At 29.1% G+C, this 17,532-nt stretch overlaps 1 protein-coding gene across 16 annotated transcripts in view; it reads right to left on the bottom strand.

Moving 5' to 3' along the window:
* LOC122402960 (cAMP-specific 3',5'-cyclic phosphodiesterase) overlaps nt 1-17,532 on the bottom strand; it is a 437,543-nt gene that overhangs the window by 33,251 nt on the left and 386,760 nt on the right. The window lies entirely within an intron of this gene.

The following is a 17,532-nucleotide window of genomic DNA, read 5'->3' as shown; positions in this document are numbered from 1 at the left end:
GAATTCTTACGCATTTTTGAGAAAAAAATTCAGCAAGGTGGACAAATTTTACGGTGAAATTAAAAAATTTCTAATCGTTTTGAAAAAATTATGTTTGGTTTAGGGGGTTGATTATAATCATTTGTGGTGAATAGATATACCTTCGAATTTCTACGCGTTTTCGAGAAAAAAATTGAGAAATGTTGACAAATTTTTTGGTAAAATTGAAAAGTTTGAAATCATTCTGGAAAAATTATTTTTGGTTGGGTGTGTCAATTACAATCATTTTTGGTGAATAGACATACCTTCGAATTCCTACGCGTTTTCGAGAAAAAAATTGAGAAATGTTGACAAATTTTTTGGTAAAATTGAGAAGTTTGAAATCATTTTGGAAAAATTATTTTTGGTTGGGTGTGTCAATTACAATCAGTTTTGGTGAATAGACACACCCCCGAAATCCTATGTATTTTCGAGAAAAAAATTCAGGAAGGTACCTACATTTTTCTGCGAAAAAGAAATTTTCAAATCGTTTTAAAAAAATTATTATTAGTTGTAGGTGTCAATTACAATTATTTTTTGTGAAAAGACATATCTTCGTATTCTTACGCATTTTTGAGAAAAAAATTCGGGAAAGCAGACAAATTTTTCGGTGAAATTAAAAAACTTCAAATCGATTTGAAAAAATTGTTTTCGGTTGCTGAAATCAATTACAATCCTTTTTGTTCAATAGACATACCCTCGAATTCCTACGCATTTTTGAGAAAAAAATTCATATAGGTCGACAAATTTTTCGGCGAAAATAAAAATTTTCAAATCGTCCTAAAAAAATTATTTTTGGTTCCAGGCGTCAATTATAAACACATTTGATGAATAGACACGAAATCCTACGCATTTTCGAGAAAAAAAATCAGGAATGTGCCTAAATATTTTGGAGAAAAAGAAATTTTCAAATCGTTTTAAAAAAATTATTTTTAGTTGTGGGTGCCAATTACAATTATTCTTTGTTAAAACACATACCATCGAATTCTTACGCATTTTCGAGAAAAAAATTCAGGAATGTGGACAAACTTTTTGGCAAAATGAAAAAATTTCAAATCGTTCTGGAAACTTATTAACTTTTTCACGAAGTTTCATTCAACAAATTGGCATTCTTGACATTCGTCTCATTTTGGTTTCTAGTAAAAAACAAAACTAAATAAATATGTTGTTTCGTATTAGTATTTTTCTCGAAACTTTCTTTTTGGTTTTATAATCCAAAGTATTTGCTTTGCAGTATTTTTCAAGGGGTTCGAGGTTCCAAATTCTAAAAATAAAAAAACTAAATAAATATGCCATCATTATGGCGCTTCCTATTAGTGTTTTTCTCGAAACTGCGTTTCATCGCTTTTTTCATTTTCTAAATTGAAAATATTTCCTTTTCAGTATTTTTTAGGGGGTTCAAAGTTCCAAATTCTAAAAATAAAAAAATAAACAAAAATATTTCCTATTTTTTTAGAAACTTTGTTTCTTCGCTTTCTTTTTATGAATTCAAAATATTTTCTTCTCAGTATTTTTTATGAGGTTCGAAAGTCCAAATTCCAAGAATAAAAAAATATACAAAAATGTAATCATTTTGTTATTTCCTATTTTTCTAGAAACTTTGTTTCTTCGCTTTCTTTTTATGAATTCAAAATATTTTCTTTTCAGTATTTTTTATGAGGTTCAAAAGTCCAAATTCTAAGAATAAAAAAATATACAAAAATGTAATAATTTTGTTATTTCCTACTTTTCTAGAGACTTCGTTTCTTCGCTTTCTTTTTTATTATATAAATTCAAAATATTTGCTTTTCAGTATTTTTTATGGTGTTCAAAAATCCAGATTCTAAAAATAAAAAAATAAATATGTCATCATTCAGTTGCTTCCTATAATTTTTTTTCTCAAAACCTCATTTCTTCGCTTTATTTTTTTTTGTTATATAAATTCAAAATATTTGCTTTTCAATATTTTCCAGGGGGTTCAAGGTTCCAAATTCTCGGTTTCCCCGCCGAACACTACGAATAATAAATAATCGCGCGTGATTTAATATCGAGAACGTTTCGTTTCCCACGTTCTTAATCTCGAGTGAGAATTAAAGTTCTCAGAGTATCTCTGAACTGATAAGTTTGTTTGATGTACTGGCACACGCAAGGAGGCTGCGACGCTTACGTAAAAGCGTGGACAGACTAGCTTTTCGATTTCGACGATCTCGCTCGAAAACACTGTACCCGAGTCGAGTGACGATCGATAACAATTTGTTAATTAAACCACGACAATTGTACACAAGATTGTAGCAAATTCTGTCACTAATCTAGACCACGATACAATTTTTATAACAACTCCAGAACCACTTAAAATTGATTATGAATAGCACAGAATGAAAATTGAATTGACAAATTGCGTATTCTGATATTAATATTTCGTTATAATTAAGATTTCTTTTCTTTTTGTCTATTTATTATTGACAATAACTATTTATTATTTAAATTTCTGTATAATTAATTCTTTCTGATAATTAAGATTTCTTTTCTTTTTTTTTTGTCTATTTATTATTTATTATTTTTGCTCTTTATTGATTATAAACAGCACAGAATGAAAATTGTTGACAAATTGCGTATTCTGATATTAAAATTTCTTTTCTTTTTTCTTTCTTTTTGTCTATTTATTATTTTTGCTGTTTATTGATTATAAACAGCACAGAATGAAAATTGTTGACAAATTGCGTATTCTGATATTAAAATTTCTTTATAATTAATTCTTTCTGATAATTAAGATTTCTTTTCCTTTTTTTTTGTCTATTTATTATTTTTTTTTTATTATTTATTATTTTTGCTGTTTATTGATTATAAACACAGTGTGAAAATTGTCGATAAATTGCATATTTTGATATTAAAATTTCTTTACAATTAATTCTTTTTGATAAATAAGATTTCTTTTCTTTTTTCTTTTTTTTTGTCTATTTATTATTTTTGCTGTTTATTGATTATAAACAGAACAGAATGAAAATTGTTGACAAATTGCATATTCTGATATTAAAATTTCTTTATAATTAATTCTTTCTGATAATTAAGATTTCTTTTTTTTTTTGTCTATTTATTATTTTTGCTGTTTATTGATTATAAACAGCACAGAATGAACATTGTTGACAAATTGCGTATTCTGATAATTAAGATTTCTTTTCTTTTTTCTTTTTTTTTTTTGTCTATTTATTATTGACAGTAACTATAATTATAAAAAAAAAAAAAAAAACTAAACGTTCACATATGTGGCCAAGGGCGTGAAGAGGTTAAAGTAAAATAGATTTGCAATATACCAAATATTCCAAATTTATTTCAAAATCCCTGTGATTCCTTTTATTGTTAAATTTACGTAACAAACAAATGGAGATTAAGAGTTTTCCGTGTTGTTTGCGCTTCAGTATCGAAAGTATTAAATGATAAAAGCAGTGTACGTTTTTAGATCACAGGAACAATACACGTGGAGTATATTTTGAAATTATTCCGATATTTCAACAGCCTGCATTCGATTGGTCCCCTTCGGGATATAAATTTAAATTGAGAAAATGTTATAAAATAAGAGTTTAATTTTGCAGTAATTAATTGGAAATTTTAAATAAATGTGAGCTTTATATGTATTTATATGAATAGAGAAAATGTTCATGGAAATTTGTATGCAAAGAGAAATAATCATAGAATCTTAAAAATTTAATTTTACGCTAATTAATTGAAAATTTTGTTTTTAATCATGAGAATTTAATTTTACAGTAATTAATTGGAAATTTTAGATAAATGTGAGCTTTATATTTATATGAATAGAGAAAATGTTTATGGAAATTTGTATGCAAAGAGAAATAATCATAGAATCTTAAAAATTTAATTTTATCCTAATTAATTGGAAATTTTAAATAAATGAGAGCTTTATATTTATATGAATTGAGAAAATGTTGGACATGGAATTCATATGTACAGAAAAACAGTCATAGAATCTTAAAAATTTAATTTTATCCCAATTAATTGGAAATTTTAAATAAAAGTGAGCCTTTTATTTATATAAATTGAGAAAATGTTGGACATGGAATTCATATGTACAGAAAAACAGTCATAGAATCTTAAAAATTTAATTTTACAGTAATTAATTGAAAATTTTAAATAAATGTGAGCTTTATATTTATATGAATAGCGAAAATATTGCATGTGAAATTCCTATGGACAGAGAAATAGTCATAGAATTTTTAAAATTTAATTTTACCCCAATTAATTACAAATTTTAATAGTAGAACTACCAAAACAGTCAAAATGATCCATTCATAATTTCTAATGACAATTCTGAAAAATATACTCTACTGATTTTATGAAAAGTTACCCTAATTTTCTCCAAAAGAATGAATAAACATGTATTAGCATTGAATTATACATTTTTTTACATATTTATTGATTTAATTTCTTTGGTAGAAATAAATACCCTATAATTGTCACTAGTTCTAGTGTTAAATACATTGTACCAAATAAATACACTAGAACTGTTGGTAGTTTTAGTGACAAATAAATGTAAGCTTTATATTTGTATGAATTTTAATCACTGTAACTACCAAAACAGTCAAAATGATCCATTCACAATTTCTAATGAAAATTGTAAAGAATTTACTCTATTGAGGTTATGAAAATTTACCATAATTTTCTATAAGAGACTAAATAAACATTTATTAGCGTTGAATTATACATTTCTTCACATATCTATTGATTTAATTTCTTTGGTAGAAATAAATACCCTATAATTGTCACTAGTTCTAGTGTTAAATATATTGTACCAAATAAATACACTAGAACTGTTCGTAGTTTTAGTGTCAAATAAATGTAAGCTTTATATTTGTATGAATTTTAATCACTGTAACTACCAAAACAGTCAAAATGATCCATTCACAATTTCTAATAAAACTTCTAAAGAATTTACTCTATTGAGGTTATGAAAATTTACCATAATTTTCTATAAAAGAATGAAAAAACATTTATTAGCTTTGAATTATACATTTCTTCACATATCTATTGATTTAATTTCTTTGGTAGAAATAAATACCCTATAATTGTCACTAGTTCTAGTGTTAAATACATTGTACCAAATAAATACACTAGAACTGTTGGTAGTTTTAGTGACAAATAAATGTAAGCTTTATATTTGTATGAATTTTAATCACTGTAACTACCAAAACAGTCAAAATGATCCATTCACAATTTCTAATGAAAATTGTAAAGAATTTACTCTATTGAGGTTATGAAAATTTACCATAATTTTCTATAAGAGACTAAATAAACATTTATTAGCGTTGAATTATACATTTCTTCACATATCTATTGATTTAATTTCTTTGGTAGAAATAAATACCCTATAATTGTCACTAGTTCTAGTGTTAAATATATTGTACCAAATAAATACACTAGAACTGTTCGTAGTTTTAGTGTCAAATAAATGTAAGCTTTATATTTGTATGAATTTTAATCACTGTAACTACCAAAACAGTCAAAATGATCCATTCACAATTTCTAATAAGAAATGTAAAGAATTTACTCTACTGAGTTCATAAAAATTTACCATAATTTTCTATAAGAGAATATATAGAATTTAGAATGTAAAGAGAATGTAAAGAATTGACTCTACTGAGTTTATAAAACCATAATTTTCTATAAAAGAATGAATAAACACTTCCATTATTGCATTATACATTCCTTCACCTGTATTTATCTCTTCAATTTCTTTGGTAAAAATAGATACACCATAATTGTCACTAGTTCTAGTGTTAAATACATTATACCAAATAAATACACTAGAACTGTTGGTAGTTTTAGTCTCAAATAAACCTAAGCTTCATATCTATATGAATTTTAAACACTGGAACTATCAAAACAGTCAAAATGATCCATTCACAATTTCTAATAAAACTTCTAAAGCATTTACTCTACTAATTTTATGAAAATTTACCATAATTTTCTATAAGAGACTAAATAAACATCTCCATTGCATTATACATTTCTTCACATGTGTCTATCATTTTAATTTCTTTGGTAGAAATAAATACCCTATAATTGTCACTAGTTCTAGTGTTAAATACATTGTACCAAATAAATACACTAGAACTGTTGGTAGTTTTAGTCTCAAATAAACCTAAGCTTCATATCTATATGAATTTTAAACACTGGAACTACAAAAATTTTATAAAAATACATAAATAAATAAATAAGTCATCATTTTGTCATTTCCTATTTTTCACTGGATCTACCAAAACAGTCAAAATGATCCATTCTCAATTTCTAATAAAACTAGCAAAGAATCCACTCTACTGAGTTTATGAAACCATAATTTTCTATAAAAGAATGAATAAACACTTCCATTATTGCATTTTACATTTCTTCACCTGTATTTATCTCTTCAATTCCTTTGCTAAAAATAGATACACTATAATTGTCACTAGTTCTAGTGTTAAATACATTGTACCAAATAAATACACTAGAACTGTTGGTAATTTTAGTCTCAAATAAACCTAAGCTTCATATCTATATGAATTTTAAACACTGGAACTACCAAAATTTTGTAAAAATCCATAAATAAATAAATATGTCATCATTTTGTCATTTCCTATTTTTCACTGGAGCTACCAAAACAGTCAAAATGATGCATTATCAATTTCTAATAAAACTAGCAAAGAATTCACTCAACTGAGTGTATGAAACCATAATTTTCTATAAAAGAATGAATAAACATTTCCATTATTGCATTTTACATTTCTTCACCTGTATTTATCTCTTCAATTCCTTTGCTAAAAATAGATACACTATAATTGTCACTAGTTCTAGTGTTAAATATATTGTACCAAATAAATACACTAGAACTGTTGGTAATTTTAGTCTCAAATAAACCTAAGCTTCATATCTATATGAATTTTAAACACTGGAACTACCAAAATTTTGTAAAAATCCATAAATAAATAAATATGTCATCATTTTGTCATTTCCTATTTTTCACTGGAGCTACCAAAACAGTCAAAATGATGCATTATCAATTCCTAATAAAACTAGCAAAGAATTCACTCAACTGAGTGTATGAAACCATAATTTTCTATAAAAGAATGAATAAACATTTCCATTATTGCATTTTACATTTCTTCACCTGTATTTATCTCTTCAATTTCTCTGCTAAAAATAGATACACTATAATTATCAGTACTTCCAGTGTTAAATAAACGTTGAGCTTCAAATTTAAATGAATTTCAAATAGCTTAAATTACTAAAATAAATACCACAAATGACAATCTACGTTGTTGTAATTAGAACATGTTTTAGATATACAATACCAAACAGCCCCAAATACTGAAGCTGGTGTGATATTTGTTTTACTAAGCATTCCATGGTCTCTGTTACAGTGTCATATGTATTATAGCCCAGTATCGTGTTCAACCGATACCAAACCAATGGTTTCCACGTGCACAATGTTTGTTTTTATCATGTGATACAGGATACCAACTACACCAAGTGTAAGCTGTTCTATTGAGAGTCTCCAGTTACCCGAAAGAGTTATGTTTTGGTAATGTTTTGATCAATTTGAGCCTCAATTGCAAACACTTAACTGTAAAATAATGTATAAAGAGAATAATTGCTTGCACAGATTTCAACAACATCCAAGAAAATACCAAATATATTATTTTAAAATTACTGACTTCTTCACTTCTGTTAGGATTCAGTGTTTTGAATCATCATCTTGGTGCAATTGAAATCTTTCAAGAATACTCATTTCTTTAAAATTTGACGAAATGAGTATTTTTTGCTTTAAATTTTTCTGTAGTATGATTAAGTATCTCATTTTATCCACTGTTTGTGTTATTAATTCTAAATTTACCAATGTGGAAGCTATTGCATTGAAATTCCCTAGTTACCCAAAAGAGTTATGTTTTAGTATTGTTTTTGATCAATTTGAGCTAAAATTTAATACAATTGCAAACACTTAACTGTAAAACAATTTATAAAGAGAATAATTGCTTGCACAGATTTTAACAACATCCAAGAAAATAGCAAATATATTATTTTAAAATTATTGACTTATTCACTTCTGTTAGGATTCAGTATTTTTTTTTTGTTATCAAATAATCCATTCGATAGTAATTTAGCTATCATCGTATTTGATTTAGTTTTATTATTTAGTATTTTTTTTTTATGGAATGAACAACTTAATAGTAATTTAGCTAACATCGTATTTGATTTTTTTTTTATTATTTAATATTGATTTTTTAATCAAATAAACCATTTCTTAATAATTTAGCTATCATTGTATTTGATTTTTATTTACTATTTAGTGTCTTTTTTGTGATCAAATAAACCATTTCATAGTAATTTAGCTATCATTGTATTTGATCCTTTTTACTATTTAGTATCTTTTTTGTTATGAAATAAACCATTTAATAGTAAATTAGCTATCATTGAATATGATTTTTTTTATTATTTAGTATTTTTTTTTTTAATCAAATAAACCATTTCATAGTAATTTAGCTATCATTGCATTTGATTTTTTTTTATTATTTACTATTTTTTTTTTTATGAAATAAACCATTTCATAGTAATTTAGCTATCATCGTATTTCATTTTTTTTTTTATTATTCAGTATTTTTTTTGTCATCAAATAAACCATTTAATAGTAATTTACCTATCATCGAGTATGATTTTTTTTTTATTATTCAGTGTTTCTATTTATCAAATAAACCATTTGATAATAATTTAGCTACACCTATATTTTGTATCATAAATAGCCTAATTCTGATTAACCTTTATTGGTCAGTTAAAAGTTATCTCAAATCAATACTTGGTATCTGATTATTAGTGACCTACATTTGAATAAAAAATCCAACAAGTTTCGTACCAACTATAGTATAATAGCTTTTCCCAAAAAGAAAAGAAGTTATCGAATGAGAAGAGGTTTACTGTTTTTCATAAAATTCCATTATATGTTTAAAACATTTCTCTAAATTCTAATACAAAACCGAAATACACATTTAACATTTATAAACATTTTCAAAGCTGGTTTTACAGTAAAATAAAATTAAAAATCAAGAAAATAATCACTGTGAATTATTAAATACAAGTTAGATAAAGAATAATATAAAAAATTGTTTTTCAATTTACTTAACCGCAATACTCCAACATAAATTCCAAAATAAAACAACCTAAACGAAAATAATCACTGTCTATATTATTAATTACAAGTTAGATGAAATAAAATATAAAAATTGTATTTTAATTTGTTTAATTACGTATTTTAGTAAATTCTAAAATAAAACAATCTAAACGAAAATAATCACCATGTATTATTAATTACAATTTAGATGGAATAAAATATAAAAATTGTTTTTCAATTTATTTAACAACATATTCCAAAATAAATTCTAAAATAAAACAACCTAAATGAAAATAATCACTGTGTATATTATTAATTAGAAGTTACATGAAATAAAATATAAAAATTGTATTTTAATTTGTTTAATTACGTATTCAACTGAATTTTTCAAAATGAAACAAACTATGTGCTCTAGTTTCGTAGAACAATTAAAAGACGTGCGTCGTTATGCAATAGAAAATTACGAGATTCAAGCTCATCAGCGTTTATCGGGATTGCGAACGAAACAATTGGATCTTAATTAGGTGGAAGAAACGGTTAATTAGTTTCCAGTTTTTGCACTCGGATTACGTTGAGCCAAATTTATGCCCCGCAATTAGTGTCGCATGGAACACCGCGAAATCCAATTACCTTTTCACGACTCCCTTTACCCGTATGTAGATTCGATAAAAACTATTGAAATCTGATAAAAACTAATTAACAGGGATTTTGCAATTTAGCTTCTAACAAACATGAAAAATAATTACTTTCCAAATCGACTAAATTCTAAATTTTCATTTTACGAACTTCAAGAATTTCAGTTTTTGTATTTTAAAAAATATTTCCGAAGAAATTTTACAATTTACTTTCCAACAAACATAAAAAACATTTTCTTTCCAAATAGACTAAATTCTAAATTTTCATTTTTAGAACTCCAAGAATTTCAGTTTATGTATTTTCAAAAACATTTCCACTGGAATTTTGCAATTTTAAAACGTGCTAAAATTGTTCAAATTGTAAATTCGATCAAAACTATTGAAATCTGATAAAAAGTCACAATCTTCTACGAATTTTAGTGTTTCTATTTTCAAAAATTTTTTCACTGTAATTTTGCAATTTTAAAACGTGCTAAAATGCTTCAAATTGTAAATTCGATAAAAACTATTGAAATCTGATAAAAAGTCACAATTTTCTACGAATTTCAAGAATTTCAGTTATTGTATTTTCAAAAATATTTCCATTGGAATTTTGCAATTTACTTTCCAACAAACATAAAAAACATTTTCTTTCCAAATAGACTAAATTCTAAATTTTCATTTTACGAACTCCAAGAATTTCAGTTTTTGTATTTTAAAAAATATTTCCGAAGAAATTGTACAATTTACTTTCCAACAAACATAAAAAACATTTTCTTTACAAATAGACTAAATTCTAAATTTTCATTTTTAGAACTCCAAGAATTTCAGTTTATGTATTTTCAAAAACATTTCCATTGGAATTTTGCAATCTTAAAACGTGCTAAAATTGTTCAAAGATAGAGCAAAAAATATCTTAGGGAGTCTTGCTTCCGCCAATTCTTTTAATGTTCCCCCAAAAGAAGCTGGAATAATAAACATCTTCGAACGACATTCCATCAAGAATGGCCACCCACGCGGGCATATCAAAGGAGCGAGGAGATCGATAAAATAAAATGTTCTCTTTTATTCTCTTTCAAGTAGAAGATCGCGAGGGGGCAAAGATAAAACGATTCTAAACGTATTTTTGAACCTTGAAGAAGAACGTGAATCGTAAATGGAAACGGGTTTCTCTGTTCTTTTTTTAGCCGTCCCACAGTGAATGGCGCCATCATCGATTTCGCTATATGCGTGCCAACCTGCACGTTTCACCTGGCGTTCATTGCGTACCCACGCGTTTGTTTACTGGCTGTTGTTTATTCAGACGGTAAACAATCTTCTGCGCCAGACGACTACTCCCTAAACCACCCACGCGGTTAATTGACACAAGATCTGAAGCGGCAAGTAACTTAGAAATGGCGACAGATGCTTGGTATACGAATTACGAGGATTATTTTTACGAAATTAAATTGGGTTGATAAATGTGTTAATGTTGAGTGGAATATTACGATTTGAATTTTCAACTATTACAAATTTGTTGATTTAAAACACTGTTGAGATATAGTTGATCAAATTATGATTAATAATTGGAGACGACTGATAATCAAAAGTTCTCAACATTTTGTTTCCATAAATATTTATCAACAATTGTGGAGGACTGAAAACCAAAGATTCTCAACATTTTGTTTCCAGAAATCGTGATCAATAATTGAAAACGACTGAAAAACGAAGATTTTCAACATTTTGTTCTCAGAAACCATGGTCAACAGTTGCAAATCACTTGAAACCAAAGATTCTCAACATTTAGTTTTCACAAACCATGACCAACAATTGCAAGTGACTGAAAACCGAGGATTCTCAACATTTTGTTCCCAGAAACCATGATCAACAATTCCAAATGACAGAAAACCAAAGATTCTCAACATTTTATTTTCAAAAATCACGATCAACAATTACAAACGATTGAAAACCAAAGATTCTTAACATTTTCTTTCAGAAATCATGATCATCAATTGCAAAAGACACCAAATCAAAGGTTTTCAACATTTAGTTTTCACAAACCATGATAATTACAATTGCAAATCACTCCAAACAAGGGATCTCAACATTTTGTTTCCAGAAACCATGATCAACAATTGCAAAAGACACCAAACCAAAGATTCTCAACATTTTGTTCCCGGAAACTATGATCAACAATTGCAAATGACACGAAAAACAAAGATTCTCAACATTTTGTTCCCGGAAACCATGATCAACAATTGCAAATGACAGAAAACCAAAGATTCTCAACATTTTATTTTCAAAAATCATGATCAACAATTGCAAACGATTGAAAACCAAAGATTCTTAACATTTTCTTTCAGAAATCATGATCATCAATTGCAAAAGACACCAAATCAAAGGTTTTCAACATTTAGTTTTCACAAACCATGATAATTACAATTGCAAATCACTCCAAACAAGGGATCTCCACATTTTGTTTCCAGAAACCATGATCAACAATTGCAAAAGACACCAAACCAAAGATTCTCAACATTTTGTTCCCAGAAACTATGATCAACAATTGCAAATGACACGAAAAACAAAGATTCTCAACATTTTGTTCCCAGAAACCATGATCAACAATTGCAAATGACAGAAAACCAGAGATTCTCAACATTTTATTTTCAAAAATCACAATCAACAATTACAAACGATTGAAAACCAAAGATTCTTAACATTTTCTTTCAGAAATCATGATCATCAATTGCAAAAGACACCAAATCGAAGGTTTTCAACATTTATTTTTCACAAACCATGATAATTACAATTGCAAATCACTCCAAACAAGGGATCTCAACATTTTGTTTCCAGAAACCATGATCAACAATTGCAAAAGACACCAAACCAAAGATTCTCAACATTTTGTTCCCGGAAACTATGATCAACAATTGCAAATGACACGAAAAACAAAGATTCTCAACATTTTGTTCCCGGAAACCATGATCAACAATTGCAAATGACAGAAAACCAGAGATTCTCAACATTTTATTTTCAAAAATCATGATCAACAATTGCAAACGATTGAAAACCAAAGATTCTTAACATTTTCTTTCAGAAATCATGATCATCAATTGCAAAAGACACCAAATCAAAGGTTTTCAACATTTAGTTTTCACAAACCATGATAATTACAATTGCAAATCACTCCAAACAAGGGATCTCAACATTTTGTTTCCAGAAACCATGATCAACAATTGCAAAAGACACCAAACCAAAGATTCTCAACATTTTGTTCCCAGAAACTATGATCAACAATTGCAAATGACACGAAAAACAAAGATTCTCAACATTTTGTTCCCAGAAACCATGATCAACAATTGCAAATGACAGAAAACCAGAGATTCTCAACATTTTATTTTCAAAAATCATGATCAACAATTGCAAACGATTGAAAACCAAAGATTCTTAACATTTTCTTTCAGAAATCATGATCATCAATTGCAAAAGACACCAAATCAAAGGTTTTCAACATTTAGTTTTCACAAACCATGATAATTACAATTGCAAATCACTCCAAACAAGGGATCTCAACATTTTGTTTCCAGAAACCATGATCAACAATTGCAAAAGACACCAAACCAATGATTCTCAACATTTTGTTCCCAGAAACTATGATCAACAATTGCAAATGACACGAAAAACAAAGATTCTCAACATTTTGTTCCCAGAAACCATGATCAACAATTGCAAATGACAGAAAACCAAAGATTCTCAACATTTTATTTTCAAAAATCATGATCAACAATTGCAAACGATTGAAAACCAAAGATTCTTAACATTTTCTTTCAGAAATCATGATCATCAATTGCAAAAGACACCAAATCAAAGGTTTTCAACATTTAGTTTTCACAAACCATGATAATTACAATTGCAAATCACTCCAAACAAGGGATCTCAACATTTTGTTTCCAGAAACCATGATCAACAATTGCAAAAGACACCAAACCAATGATTCTCAACATTTTGTTCCCAGAAACTATGATCAACAATTGCAAATGACACGAAAAACAAAGATTCTCAACATTTTGTTCCCGGAAACCATGATCAACAATTGCAAATGACAGAAAACCAAAGATTCTCAACATTTTATTTTCAAAAATCATGATCAACAATTGCAAACGATTGAAAACCAAAGATTCTTAACATTTTCTTTCAGAAATCATGATCATCAATTGCAAAAGACACCAAATCGAAGGTTTTCAACATTTATTTTTCACAAACCATGATAATTACAATTGCAAATCACTCCAAACAAGGGATCTCAACATTTTGTTTCCAGAAACCATGATCAACAATTGCAAAAGACACCAAACCAAAGATTCTCAACATTTTGTTCCCGGAAACTATGATCAACAATTGCAAACAACTGAAAATCAATGGTACACTTGGAGGACAAGAGGTACACTTGGAGCTACTAGCTAGCTAGCTCATTCCTTGCTAGCTATCTAGCTCACCTCTTGCTAACTAGCTAGCTGCACTCCTTGCTAACTAGCTAGCTCACTCTTTGCTAGCCTAGCTACCTCACTCTTTGCTAGCTAGCTAGGTCACTCCTTGCTAGCCTATCTACCTCACTCTTTGCTAGCTAGCTAGGTCACTCCTTGGTAGCTAATTAGCTCACTCTTTGTTAGCTTAGCTAGTTCACTCCTTGCTAGCCTAGCTACCTCACTCCTTGCTAGCCTAGCTACCTCACTCCTTGCTAGCCTAGCTAGCTAGCTCACTCCTTGCTAGCTTAGCTAGCTCACTCCTTGATAGCTAGCTCACTCTTTGCTAGCTCCACTCCTTGCTAGCTAGCTCACTCTTTGCTAGACTAGCTAGCTCACTCGTTGCTAGCTAGGTATCTCATTCCTTGCTAGCCTAACTAGCTCCACTCCTTGCTAGCCTAGCTAGCTCCACTCCTTGGTAGCCTACCTAACTCACTTCTTGCTAGCTATCTAGCTCACTCTTTGCTACCTAGCTAATGGATACTCATTAAAAATGAAATTTTCTCTCTAAACAAATCCTCCTACGCAATTTCATTATTCCCAATTGTTCGTCTCATTTCTACCAAAAGACTTAATTTTATTTTCATTTATAAACGTCTAGTAACGAAGTTGGTCGAAACACTGAAATCTCAAACGACATTCACATAAATTTCACACGTGCGATCTATAGCTACTCCGTCCTCCTTTAAGCTACTCTAGATCGGTCAGCGAGAACCGATCGATCGTCGCGCGACACGACCCCACGTGTGTCTATACACGTCCTATGGAAAAGTTGGTAACGCCTAGGTGTCCGAGTACAAGCATACCTGCTCGCAGCGAGCCAGAAGTTGCAAAAGAAACGAGAGCACGGTAATCGATCGCGTGTGCCTCGAAACGCCAAAAAACGCACTGCCTTGACCCGGCTACGTGACACGCTCGACTCTACCGCGAGCTTCCTACGACGACCAAGGAAAGGCGTCGGCGTAAAAATCGTTTCCTAGAGAAAGAAGTTCGAGGCCTGGCGCGTCGGCGGTTCAAAATTCTGTTCGGGCTTTTCCAGGAATCCGCGAGGCTGCCCGCACCCGATAAATTAGGGCGCGATAAATTACGTTCGTCGGGTAGCGATCGCTGGAGGCTGCTCGATTCTATCGAGGTCGATTCCCCCCATAGGGATTCGCGGATGTGTTGCAAAATTCGATGGAATATTTATATATTAACGCGGTCACGACCGCCACACTTTTCCAGGGCACGTGGATGGAAATTTAGACGAGACGAAATAATAAATCGAGGAAAGGGCATGGGTGAATATAAGGGGGTCAAATGTGACCTTGAACCACATTTCACGTACGATGGAAGAGCATCAGAATCAAACATTATCAACCATCTTTTGCATGTACGTTGGTTTTCTCATGCTCCATTAGGGGATTTATGGTTAGTTTATTATTAAACTGATACTCAGGATTTCGATTTTAAAAAATTTGTTTTGTGTACAGGGTGTTCGAGTATCCATGGGGGGAATTTTAGTGGGTGATTCTAGAGGCCAAAATAAGACGAAAAGCAAGGATAGTAATTTGTTGATTGAGGCCTAGTTAAAAAGTTATAGAAACCTTTCTGACCACCCGGTATATTTTCAGTAAAGAATTTTTTTCTCGAAAGTGGGTAGGATTTCGAGGGTATGTCTATTGACCAAAAGTGATTGCAATTGACCCCTGTAAACGAAAATATTTTTTTTAAAACGATATGACATTTTTTTTCCAAAGTAAAATATTCATGGTCAGACATTGTATTTGAAGTAATGAATTTTTTTCTAGAAACTGAGTTGGATTTCGGGGATATGACTATTGATCTAAAATTATTGTAATTGACCCCCATAATTGAAAATAATTTTTCCAGAGTGATTTGAAGTTTTTCAATTTCGTCGAAAAACTGAGGCACCTAATTAGATTTTCAGTAAAGAATTTTTTTCTCGAAAATGATTAGGATTTCGGGGATATGTCTATTGACCAAGAATTATTGTAATTGACTCCTGCAATTAAAAATAATTTTTTTAGTACGATTTGAAATTTTTCAATTTTTTCATAAAATTTGTCCACCTACTCGAATTTTTTTCTCGAAAATCCATAGCATTTCGAGTGTATGTCTATTCACCAAAAATGATCATAACTGACCCTTGTAATAGAAAATAATTTTTCCAGAGTGATTTGAAATTTTCCAATTTCATCGAAAAATTTGGGCATTCGTTTTTCATTTTTAATAAATTTGTTTGTCGTTCTACGGAAATTTTGTTTAATACTTTTTTGTAGGCACCTAAGAGCTCTACTTCCCCTTAAAATTTCATTGAAATATATTCACTATTGTAGGAGTTATGGTCATTTGAAAATTGAGCCACTTTTATATAGTTTTTTACATTTCAAATTATTAAGAAACAAGTTTTTGAATATTCTTTGAATTTCTACATATTCTTCACTAAAATACGCGTAATTTGCCTTTCGAAACTTTAAAATCCTTCATTCCATTCAGAAGTTATGGTATTTCAAACATATGCATGAAAATTCAGGGAAACCTAACCTCACATTATATTTTCGGTGAAGAATTTTTTTTCTCGAAAATGGGTAGAATTTCGTGGGTATATACATTGACCAAAAATAATTGTAATTGGCTCCCCTAGCTAAAGATAATTTTTTTAGAACGATTTGAAATTTTTTTTGTCGCCGAAAAAGGAGACTGTCGATTTTTTTTTTTAAATCAGTTTTTCATTTTTAATAAATTTGATTAGCGCTCTACAGAAAAGTTGCGTAATACTTTTTTATAGGCACCCATGGGCTCTGTTTCAGAAAAAAATTTCAATGAGATACCTTTACTATTGTAGGAGTTATGGCCATTTGAATATTGGACCAGTTTTGGGGGGTTTTTCTTACTATATTATATTAGATTTTCGGTAAAGAATTGTTTTCTCGAAAGAGGATAGGATTTCAGGGGTATGTCTATTCACCAAAAATAATTGTAATTGGCTCCCCTAGCTAAAAATAATTTTTTTAGAACGATTTGAAATTTTTTAATTTCGTCTAAAAATTTGACACCTTCTCGAATTTTTTTCTCGAAAGTGAGTAAGATTTCGGGGATATGTCTAATGACCAAAAATGATTGTAACTGACCCCTGCAACTGATTATAATTTTTCCGTGAATGATTTGAAATTTTTTAATAACTTTTTAACGAAGCTTCAATTAACAAATTAATATTCTTAATTTTCATCTTATTTTAGCTTCTAGAATCTCCTATTAAAATTTT

Source organism: Colletes gigas, unplaced genomic scaffold (assembly GCF_013123115.1).
Source record: "Colletes gigas isolate AHSC1104 unplaced genomic scaffold, ASM1312311v1 Colletes_gigas_Sc00042, whole genome shotgun sequence".
NCBI lineage: Eukaryota > Metazoa > Arthropoda > Insecta > Hymenoptera > Colletidae > Colletes > Colletes gigas.
Note: the sequence above shows the minus strand (reverse complement) of the source record. Positions and strands in the feature narration are given on the sequence as shown.